Here is a 12,725-nt window from a genome sequence, read left to right on the forward strand (position 1 = left end):
CAGACAAAAAAGACTTGCCTTATTTTCTGAATTAATTATCTTAGAAAATGTTCATGGAAAGAAAATTCTGCTTAACAAGATAACAATATTGTTAATTTCCAATTTAACAAGAGCAGGTTTTTTTCCCATGAATTTTTTTCTCAGTGTGAGATAATAACCTTGTTCATTCAGAAAAACAGATTTTTTTATTTTTTTTTTAAATAAATAAATGCATTACACTTCTGCATGAAATCTCTCTCTTTGAAAAATGAAATGCCTCAGATGTCAATTACTAAAGGCCTCAACAAGCCTATCAAAAATACTTTTTGTTTTTGTGGACACTCTACATTTCCAGAATACAGAACAGAGTTGTAGATGATGTTAGTTGTAGATGTTAGTTTTGTAGCCTGCTGCAGTGCAATAGAAATAAGAAAAGCAGCACAGCAGGGTCACTTGATTTCACTGATATCCCAATGTGTGTCAGTCATTCTGCAGTTGCTGAGTCAACATTCAAATATTTGGAATATCAGTGCTTTGAAAACCAGGAACAGCAGGTGGAGAGATTGGGGGGAAAAAATCACTCCATGCCTAACAGACTGACACAGCAGAGTTGAGTCTGAATCTGAATCAAATTTCATTTGTCTGCTTTCTGGGCCACATGTTTCCTGGCCAATGACCTATCACCTCGTTGCTGTAATCCTTCAACAATGATGCTGTGATCTGGCGCTTCCTCAATCTCACAGTCCACTGCTGACCAGCAGCTGCATGGGTTTATGTTTAGGTAAAAAGAAAAGATAGGAGACAGAAAGGAAAGCTCCCTTCCTTTGTACTTTTCTCTCCCACCTGCTGTCGTCCAAAAAAACAAGCCATAAAGTTACTGTATGAATTTTATTGTGTTTTCATAAATTTTTTACAAACCACAAAAAGTGAGTTTGTCCTCCAAACAAAGTCCTCAATACCATTTCTTAAAACTCTGTTGTGATGCGGGATACTAATTTAAAAAAGTTTGATTTTCTGGTTATATTATCAGATCCATTTATGCTACTAGTGGCAGCAGACAGACATTTCAACCATTTATCCATCATTTTCAGTTATGCCACCATAACTATTGCACATGTATATATATATATGGAGTTTTTTTGTTGAGCCACGAGCGTCAGGTAGGTTTACATTAATCAAGATTTACGACAAAATCACTTGATGACACGACTCCTGTGTGCACACGGCGAGAGAGGAGAGGGAGAGATGTTGTGCCGTTGCCAGAGGCGCCGCTGAATGAGTTCCCTTTGAGTGGTAAGTCACTAAAAGAGTCTGAGAAGTCCGGGGCTGTTCATAAAACATTCAGGACGCCACAGTTTATTCTACATTACTGAAGCTGCTCTACTTTTTGGAACCACTGCAGAGTCGGTGCCGTGGGTAACAGTATGACGTCAGTATGTCAACGAGTTGAAATATTGAGCGCATCACAATACAAGCTGTTAACTACTGTCAAAAATGAATTACTTTAGCTGAGAAGAACATTGACCACATGATTCAAAAGCATGTGTGCATTTATATGTGAAATAACACTCTAAATGACAATCACTTAGAGTAAACACACCATCTGGCTGTTGAAGTGACAGTATTAAAACAATTAATTGCCCCCCTGATCCTCAGTTACTCAGCCTGCAACACACATGCAGCATATATACACACATACTGCATTTACATACTGCATATTCATAGTGTAGGAAGCAACATGCATATAAATTTATGGGCAAAATGATAAAATTTTATGAGGCCACACCTCATGCACACACACACGCCCACACTTCCCTGCAGCCAGCAAGCTAAACCCCTCAATCCATGATGTAATCTCTAAGTGTGTTCAGTAATTACAAGGTCCTGGATTCCTCTGCTGCTTGGAGCCACCTCAGCCTTATGTAACGGACGACTCACGTGCCGTCAATTCACTGAGCGAGATTACAATATGGCTGCTTTAAAGCCAGCAGCAAGACAGTCGGGCATTAAATCCATCAACTCTCTCAGAGCAGCTATGAAGATAGTTAAGAAATGAAGGAGAAAAATAATTTGACAAAAAATTTGACTTTACTAGTCACTACAGCTAGTAGTATTTCCCACACCAATAAACAGTTACCTCAGGAAAATATTAAAGATCATCACAGAAAGGCCTGTCAATATGTGACTGCCATTTTGCATTCAATTACATTTGACTGAAAATGCAGAATCGTACAGTTGAGCATCCTGTAACACAATATTAACATGATATTCACCTTATGCTGTGCCGCCTATTTTTTATCTTCTGGTTCTAATGCAATTGTTTTCGTTCTTCTGGTTTAGTGCTAGCTGCAGTAGTTGGCGTCGTAAATAACGAAATAATTCGGGAAAATCCAGCAGCTACACTGCGGCGATCAGATGGTTTTACCGTACGTCATCCATCAGCCATCGGTGACTGAGTGGACAACATACAAAAATGGCCTTAAATCACATTTGAACGCATTTCAAATTACTTTGTAGCGTCTCTTCGTGTAGATGGCTCCACTATGAGAGAACAAAAGTAACTGCAAACAGGTTATACTGCCCACAGACTGAGCTAACCACCTGATTGCGGGACGTTAATTTTTCCTTGTCATGTACAAATTACTGACTTCTTCGTCATAGGATTCTAGTGTTTCAAGAAGTGTTATACGCTGCTGTTACTGCCCCCGTAGAGCTTTAGTAAATTATATAAATACTTCCTCCACTGCTGATTATAACTGCAGTCTAATTTCTGCTTGGTCACATGGGTTGCAGGTTTGTACAGCATTTCAGCTTCTTCAATAGTTTAGAATATACACAAAATGGTATTATTAGACACAATACAGAGCTGACTTTACTGAACAAGAACAGAAAAACTTAAGCCACGAAGCACTTACATGTTTGAGATGAAAACAAAAATAGAAATAAGGGAATGCATCAAAAGATCTATCACCACAAATTGGCCTAAAACAGCACAACTCTTCTGTTGTGACCCCAAGCCAGAGGCCCACAGCAGGCTCCAACAACCAGCAGCAACCTCCATGTAAACCTCCCATGGAGCTTAATCAACAAAGCCCTCGCTAAAGAGCTTTAACACTCTGATTAGGAAGTTGAAAGAGGTGGCAAAGGTTGAAAATGTGCCTTTTGCTTAAAGAAATTCAGCTTTGCAAATAAGTACAATGTGTCAACAACAAGTGTTCTGTGCAAATGACTAGAGCAAGCACAAAACAAGAAGCGTCAAGGGACACAAGAACTTACTGGAATGCGGCTAACATCCCCAGTTCGTCATCGTCGTCGCATGGCTCCATCCTGTCAGCCGGACTGGACGGATGAAGTAATGAGCGGGTGGACAGAGAGGGATGGACGCCCCAGCCCCACCACCACCAAAAGGCTCAGAGCGTCGGAGAAAGAGCTCCTGTCCCGGTCCCTGAGTCCAATTCCTCCGCTAAAAAATCCACTTCCTCTGAATCTCTTTTAAAAAAAAATCCCCAAACTCAATTTTCTGTGTGTGCGTGTGCATATGTGTATGTTTGAGTGTGTTCCTGTTTTTCTTTTTTCATTCCTAGCTTGGTGCCAAATGTTCCAGCTTAGCACCGCTGTGCAGCACCGCTGGTGATGGATTTAGCCGGGGCATCTGGGCCAGCGGGGATAAACTCCATTCACTCACACACACACACACATATAAATGCACGGACCCTGGCACACACACACATGCATGCAGGGAGTGTCATGCAGTGTGAGATCGCAGGGGACAATGTTGGGAAAACCTCCCCCCACACGGCATCATCCGAGAGATGACAAGATGTGTGATATACAGTGTGTCCGGCGCACACACTCCCTGTCCCCACACACAGCTTGCACACAGAGCGGGTGGATCAATGCATGAACAGATGTGTGCCAACTTTAGAGCTGCTACTAAGCACAGACATCAGCAGCTGTACTTACAGCGAGCATGTGTGTGTATCTCAGACACAAAGATGTCTGATGCCGCTCTCAAACCCCAATGCCACAGAGCAGGGACACATGTGACGTATAGTAGACGTTTCTTGTATAGATGTGTGCATGTCAATGGATGAGAATCAATGATTGTGATTCTCTCCAGTCAGAGCAGGCAGAGGTCAGCTGTGCCCCTGGGCAACAGCAGGCAGCGAGAGATTACCACAACAATAATGTATATACAATAAGAGAAGGACACAACATAATAGTGCAGTCGTCCTTGCTGACTCAGAGGAGATAAACAAGGACCGGTGACAATAAAATCTGATTGTGTAGAGTGAGAAAGAAAATTTATTCACACGCCATCACATAAACTACAGCTACCCTCCCTTTTCCCTCTGTCTCTCAGTAAAAAGGGGGGTGAGCACAAACTTTATGAAATGCCTTAAACACTGTCAAATCAACACCGTCTGGTCTATGTGGGGGTGTGGGGCCCCGTCCCATAACAGAGGCAAAGTAGGAGGGTCATTGCTGATAATCTGCACTCCTCTGCATTTACATGTGAACAAATAAGATTTCAAGGGCATTGCTTATACAGACTTTAAAAATTCACAGAGTAAAATGTGATCAAGAAAGGACAGGAAACAAGGCTTTAACACCCCCACTTACATCACTTCTACTTCTACTATACTCTATGTAAATTATATTTCCATATAGGAAGGTCTTAATATTTAGATTGAGTCCTTTAGGCTGGACCTCAATACATTCGGAGTAACCAGCCCATAATCATTCCCAGAGTGTCGAATGCCGTTGCTTTGTCACACCCCTCAGCATTTGATACTGACGCCAAAGGCAGCCTTTGGTGTACTTGATGATACAAACATACCAGGCTTTCAGCTAACTCGATCATCATGCACTGATGTCACTCACATAACATATTTCGTCACATCATGTAACAAACATACTTATTTTAGCCTTTTTGCCTAAATCTAACCACGATTGCTACACAATATTAACCACATGTCACAATGTGTTTCAGCTGTGCTTCACATAAGCCCTTTTTAAATAGGAATTGTGCAAATTTGCAGGAAAGCCCGATCAGTCTTTTTCAGCATTGGCAGTATAAAAACAAAATCAGGGAGTGCAGCAAAATGCCGCCTACCTACTTTTGTTTATACAGAAAGCGCCTTTTTTTCGGGGCAATGGGGGGCGTGAGCAAGTAACAAAACGTGTAGCTCAGCATGTGACGTAAACAGTGACGTGGGAAGGAAGCCGTGGCTGGTCAGTCCTTTGGCGATTCTCTCATAAGTCGGCACGTTCTTCACCGTCCCCATCATCTGACGGTTAATGGCCTCTTGGTTTGCGAGGACAAGGAGGGCGCACAATTCCTTGTCTCCCCAGTTGCTCATCTTTACAGTGGCTGTCAGGTTTGCATTTCCCTCTTGCTACTAGCTGCTCGCTAATTCCTGCTATCAGCTGTTTCCTGTTTATCCACCGCCAGTAGGTTGCACGTGTGGCGTCATCAACAGCTCCTCCCACAAGTCATCAACAGCCCCTCCCGTTGCGGGGGGTCCGCCAATATGACTACCCTACGAGGCAGAAAATTGGGCACCTCAGATCAACTCGCCAATCCGGCTCTGTGTGTCTAAATGCTTGCAGCTTGCCGGCAAAATGGCCCAAGATTCGTGGAAAATCTGGCAGTGTAAAAGGGACTATAGAGACGCTCGCAGAAGGGCGTGATAAAGCATCAGTATTTGACAACCTGGAAATGAGAACGGATGGAGTACCGACTACGGTTTGGTGATTGGACGAATTTATCGACTATCAGCTATCATCATGATATGATATCAACTCTTTGGGCAATGAGATGATATTTGCTGATATCACAATATCTGCCATGATACAATTTTGATTTGATTCACTTCAGGGGGCTTCGATTGATATGAGATGATATCAGTATATACTTGTTGTCTTTTTCTTGGCTGCTTGTAGTTGTTTGCCTGGCACTAGGCCGCTAGCACTGAGTGTTCAGGAAGAGGGTGTGCTTGGACAGAAATGGCAACAGAGACATGCCATGGAAATCTCAAAATAAAGGCATATCTTAAAGATGACAATATGCATCAATCGCTCGTTGATTGATGGATCATTACACCCTGACTAGGACACTTATTTTACTTGACACCCTTCCCTGTGCTTCTCTCGTATCTACATTTTGCTACACAGTTTCTGTGCACCGGGGAACCTGCATCTCGGCAAAATCAGACCACAACGAGTCCAGAAAACTGATCATGACCTGAAAGTGAAGGCCTCGAATTGCCCGACTGCAGGTATGGATTGCAGATTGCAGAGAAAATAGACCAAGAGAGCCACTCAACATCAATGAGGCACTCTGGTTGTAAAGCAAAGAGGTAGAGAAATAGCCAAGAGCTCTGCTTCAGGCCCCAGCAGTGATCTGTACAGGCTGAACAAAAAGTGAGCAGCACCTATTGCACAGACAAAAGAAGTTACAAAGGGTCTAGAAAGAATCATTCGACATTTATATCTTCAGTTTTGATTGTTGACAGTTTTTATTTTTCTGTCCTGTCTGGGTGAGTTGAGATTTTTTGAGTCATGGAACGTAGAGGAGGTGACTTTCACTGCATTTTCTGTCAAGGTGGAAGGTTCTGAGATGCCAGAAATAACCATGTTCGGCTTGTTGGAGGTGTTTTTAGCCAAAATCAATAAAATATCTGCAGCAAGCACTATTTTGATAACCCTAGTGATATGCCGTACCTACAATCTCAAACACTCAACTTTATAACATTGAGCCGGCCAGTGAAAAGTGCTGCCTGTCTGATTATCCTGAGATTTATGACTGCTTGGTGATTTGTCCTCTACTGTCACCCTTAGTGGGTGAGTACATCATTTAACAAATACAATTGGCTTCTGGACATTGCAATATCAGTTTGTTTGCGTTACAAAATGCAAATGGATATTCCACAAAATTTTATAATGACACGATGATATAATGCTCGCCCTGCACATTCCAAGTTCCATTTGGTACCTCAGAGATGCCACCTGGTACTGAATCTCTGCCAAGTGGCTATCTATAGCTATGTCTACAGGAACGTGACTGCTGGTTTGTGCATGACCCCTGTGTGCTGATTGTGTACACAGCATGATAAAAAATATATTTTCTTGATACGCAATATGAGATACCAACCAGCTAGCATTTTCCACTGCAGATATGGAGGCTCCTCCCTGACCACAGCTACATGAAGCAGTCTGAAAAACTGCAATAAATCCTTTTTCTTTCGAAATAAATGTGTCCGCTCGCCCTGGCTCAAAGGTTAGGATTTAGAATTAAAGTGAGGTTAAGGTTGCTATGAAGGTTAATGCTAGGTAGTGGCAAAGGTGAGCATGTAGGGAACAAATATGGGATTAAGGAATGAGAATAAGCTCCTAAATGCCCTAAAAACTTTTGTGTGTGCATGTTATGCTGGAAATGACTCCTGGCCAAATGACTGCACCTCCATCGTGTCCCATCTGGAGGCTTTGTAGACTTTATGTAACTCTGTTTGTTTACTGGGAAAAGCAAGCAAAGAGTCTCCTAAGTAAAGGCAATTTTTTATCCACTTACGACCATGAGCTTTATTTTATGTAATATGATGTGGATTGTCGTGGGAAAGCGGAGGATAGGTGGAAGACTGGGTGGTGGGAGAGATGGGGGAATATCAGGGGAAGCAAAAGAGGAACAATGGAGAGATGAAGGGAGGGGAAGGATCTTGGTGATGACTCATTGTGCAAAGTGAAAAATGATGGGTTTTAAATTTAGGGTGGAGGGACTCCTAAGTGGCAAAATACAACGTCATTGCTATTCAGAACAAAAGCAATAACCTACCATCAATTTTCATAATCTGTATCACTCACATCTTATTCACAGCTAAAAGTCTCTTGGATCTGATGGAACAGACGGCTCAGTCCCAAGTGCCAAAGGTCCTTACTCTTTCATTAAAAAGAGAATAGAGATTCATCCTCTCCTTAATTACACCCTCTCCTATCAGTCATAATACACCATGAATTAATGGACTCAGTGGCCAGCTGACCAGTACGGAAAATCTGTTGCTTCTGCCTCCTGTGCACCCATATTGTTGGTGGCAACACAGTTGCTAAATTACCTGCAAGTTCGACAACGTCTCCCCACATCTAATTACTGCTTAAAGGTCAGATTTTTTGTCAAAAAGACAAAATGCACCACCTCAGACAGCACTGCTTTAGTTTTTGGTGAATCTTGCATGTATTATTCCAATAAAAGAACTGTAATTAAATGTCAAAATGGCTGCAACTCTCAAGTCTGTATTCCACACACATTCAGCTGTGCTCACAAATCCAACTGCTGGTCCATTGCGGCACAATTAAAGGTCAAAATTTTACACTCAAATGTGATGCATCAGACAACACTGGAGTAATTCAGACTTCTTGGCACTGTGTTCCTGGAAAATAATATTTTCCAATATTTTTGTGAAGCATCACAGTCATAATACAAAGGACAAAGCTGAGAAGATAGAATAAAAATATCTATTTTATTCTATCTTCTCAGATTTTTCCTTTGTATTATGACTGTGATGCTTCCGGTCAGATTCAATATCTGGTTGTGAACATCCACAAAAAATGTGATTTTATTGCATTAAGACCTGCCATAGATAGAGTTACCTAGTGTAACAGAATCATAAAAGCCTTGCAGCTATTACTGTGTAACCATGTTACTGTGCAACCATAGTGATGGTGTATTTATAGACTCATTCAAAAAAAAAACCCCAAAAGAACCATCGACTATTTCAAGTGGCCTTGAAATATCAATATCCTTGTGAATCAATTTACAGCAGTATGTGACACATACACACAACAGCTCTGGGTGGGTATTATTAAATGTAAATCATAGATTTAAACCTGCATTCACTGATTCTTTCCTTTATGAGGCAGCATAAAAACAAGTAAACACAACATTTGTGTCACTCTCCTTGCAGCCCTGGTTTGATGTCAACCAATTCCCAAGGGAAATAATGGACGTAGCCACTGTGATGGCAGCAGTTGTTTTGAGGACTCCAATTTCAAAGCCTTGAGTTTGGCATTTTGGTTGTCGCCATCTTGGATGTTTGGAGCCAGAAGTGACCATATTTGGACGGGAGTGTGGAGCTAACGCTAGCTGCTAGCTATGCTGGCACAGTACATTTAAAGCTCTGGTTAACAAGGATAATGCTATTGCTAATTTTGCTAACGAAAAACCGGCTTAAAACCATTAAAAGAAAATGCACTAACCAAAAATGGAACATCTGACTCTGAAGGGTCTTTAAGTTCAACAAAATGTTGAACAAAACATTTTTAAGCAACCAAATTTTTTCAATTAACTTTCATTATCTGAAAACACAGCCACAGCTACAGTTATGCCTGTAGATGAAATCGCAATGTTTGCTTATGTTTGTACCACGCTGTAAACATGTTTATTCCTGCTATAAAGTTGAACACCTTAAAGCCCCTACAAGGAACTTTCATTTTCAGTTGATTTTGGCGACCCTGTGGACAAAAGCGGTAGTGTTTTGCCGGAATGAAGCCTACATTTCCCATGAGCTCTAGCGCGTATTGTCGTAAAGACGCTTACCTGGCTCGCGCATTTGTTTGTTTTGGGGATGAATGAAACAACAAGACGGGAAAACTTTGCCCCCGCTCCTATCGGGGATCCCAGCTCACCTCTGTCGTGCCCCAGCTCCACCTCTCTGGCTTAAGTGCCACTGCCGCCAGGGTAAACGCAGCGGTCGGCTGGTAAGGCTGAAGGCCTGATTGGCAAGCAATTCCACAGCTTCTTGGACTGAGTATGGAGCGGTGCCTCGCCTCTTTATTTCTCGGCACACGCTGGACCCTGTCGACGCCTGGCTGGTACCTGTCGTCGGCCCAGATGAGGTGTTCCAGCCCCGCGGCCCCTGCTCTCCTCGTCCCCGCTGGCGCGGGGTGAATCTGCGCAACCTGCGGCCTCTGTGTGTGGCTCCCCAGACAGCTAACGCCGTGGACCCGCCGGCTCCTGCCAGGATTGGGCTGGTAAATGCTAGATCGCTAGCGAACAAAACGTTTATCCTGAAGGATTTCCTGACTTCCCGAGGATTGGATTTTCTCTGTGTGACTGAGACGTGATTGACTGTTGGTGAGTCCAGTGCTTTCACAGAACTTTAACCTGATGATTGCTGCTATTTTAACTCCCCGCGGACATCGGGTCGAGAAGGAGGAATAGCGACTATTTATAAATGTAAGCAGCTAGGTAAGATGACGAGTGACGTCTGAGTGACGTAAATAGTTTCGTCCTGGAAGCGACCTGGGGCGGACCCGGAGACAGTTTCCTAAAGGTATGGATATACACTATATAGAAATAGCTTATCTTCACACCGATGGTCTCATTTGCTGTTGTAGGTCACGCACAGACATCAGCAGAAACGAGAGACTTTTGCATATCCAGTTAACAGTTCCTTGTAGTGGCTTTAACATGGGAGACTATGGGTACTGACTTGCTTTTGGAGCCAGCCTCAAGTGGCCATTTAAAAAACTGCAGTTTTTGGCACTTCCATTGGCTTAATTTAGCCCAAGAAGTTGCTTAAGAAAAAAGTAGTTGGTGCTAATTATCTGTGGTTTAATCACTGCATGCAACACTCTTCACCTTACACACTGTCAATGAATCCACTGTAAATAGAAAATTATCAAATAGTGCAATTTTAAATAGGAAGTGTTTTGTTAGTCTGGTTGCATTGCTGATACCAAACACCAAACTAAATTACTACCATGATAGGGCAGACAACAATTCGTCAACATATGGAACCCACTGTGAAGATTCTCTTCCGGCTACAGAGCTCATTAAACATGTAATAATCCGTCACATTTTAATACCTCAAATGAAAGATGAACCCGTTTTAAAATTGTTTACTTCTATTAATCGAGGCTGGGAAACAGCAGTGTAAATAACTGGATGTGGGTTTAGGCAGCGGCCATCCTACAGACTGCACTGCACAGCCCCACACTAAAGCCTGACTTTAAATCCTCTCAAATTTGATGTCAAAACCACAGAGCCTGAAAGAAGTAGAAAATGCAGTTACTACAGTGAGATAAGTGGAAGGGCTCAGATCGGAGTGCCTCCACCCAACTGTGAAAATGTCTGTCTGCCACACACTGCGCTTGCCTGGAGAGATAGAAACAACTTCCTCTGAAAGTCTCCAGAAATCCTAACCATTTGCAGCTTCTGCTCAGACGAAATGAGGCACTAAGTGCACTGGAACATGGAGACACACTGCGATATTTGATTATCAGTGCTGTAACATGAGTGGATAAAATTGAGCAGATGCAGCATTTTGAGCAAAGAAATCTGACTAAAGAACCCAGAGAAAATGAATCCATAAACTGGCAATAAAAATTAAATTTAAAACACTTACACAAAAGCCAATTACGCAGCCCCTGTACCTTCACTGTAGCAACACATTCATCCACAAAGCTCATCATTGCATTACATGGATGCAAAGATGAGATAAATACTGTATCTTATCCTACCTCATGACTCAGTGTGCCATCATGCTGTGCCTCCCTGTCCGACTGTATCCTAATCCTCAGGCTGCCTCCAGCAGAGGCTCCGACAAAAACAATAACCCCAACTGCAGCAAAATGACTTTATGCTTGGGTTAGAGGGGGTGGGGTGCAACTACAAAAAAAAAGAAATTGTAGTTTGGAAGCAGTTGAGATAACAAAAAGTGGAGGAGAAAAACAAAATGAGACAAAAGAGAAATGATGAAAGATGGGTATCTGGAGCAGAAGGTCCGAAAGAGTGATGGTGGGGTCAGTTGACTCAGCAGCAAGTAAAAAGTTGCTCAGTCTCTTTATCTGCCTTTACTCTGCTTTATCTTTACATCTCTGTAGCTTCCTCTGTGGTGTGATCCTCAGGGCTGCCTCTCTTTCTTTTTCTCGCCTCCCCTCCCTCTCTGTACATCTGGGGATGTGGTTTTTTTTAGTATATTTTAGTTCAGAAAAGTCCAGCACAGCAAGGGCGACAACGGTACATTAATGAAACTGTGATTTATGATCACAACTGGTAAGCAGATTATTATTTTTATTATGATTCTCACGTATGGCATTCCATCTTGTTCCAGATGGTCCAATCATTGCTAAGCTTCCCTAAATGCACCAGCCAATAGGGTTTAAGCGCACTGACCGCTGTAACCTTTTTAGACTTTAAATACGGCACAAGAACATTCACTGTTTGCCTGCACATCACTGAGTCAGAGATCAGCACAAAGAGGAGAGAGAAATATGAGGCAGAGGATAAGGCAGTAAAAGAGTGGAGCGACGTCTCCATACTGTCAAGCAAATCTTGCTAAAACTTTTGAACTGTCCTAAAAAATCTGGCTTCCTCATTAGCACTTTGCTCTGTACTCATTGCGAAAGCACCTACCCTCCAGTTCACCCTTGTACAACTGTGTCCAGAGAACCTATACGCTCTGTGTTTTGCATACTTTTAAAAGAATAATTTTACATTTCGGTAGAAACAGTTCTTCTTGCCAAGAATTGGATAAGAAGAGTTAGATGAGAAGATTAGCATAGCTCAGCAGAAAGACTAGAAGAAGGGGAAAATAGCGAGCATGGCTCTCTCACTGCATCTGCCTGTTAATGGCCAAGAAATAGTCTCAGCAAAGAACTTCTGAAACTAGAAATTACTGATTTTACATTTCTGTTTTGTGCTGTTTGAACTAACGAGATAAAATATGTTTATTAATCAGTTTTAGCTA

This window comes from Epinephelus lanceolatus, chromosome 24 (assembly GCF_041903045.1).
Source record: "Epinephelus lanceolatus isolate andai-2023 chromosome 24, ASM4190304v1, whole genome shotgun sequence".
NCBI lineage: Eukaryota > Metazoa > Chordata > Actinopteri > Perciformes > Serranidae > Epinephelus > Epinephelus lanceolatus.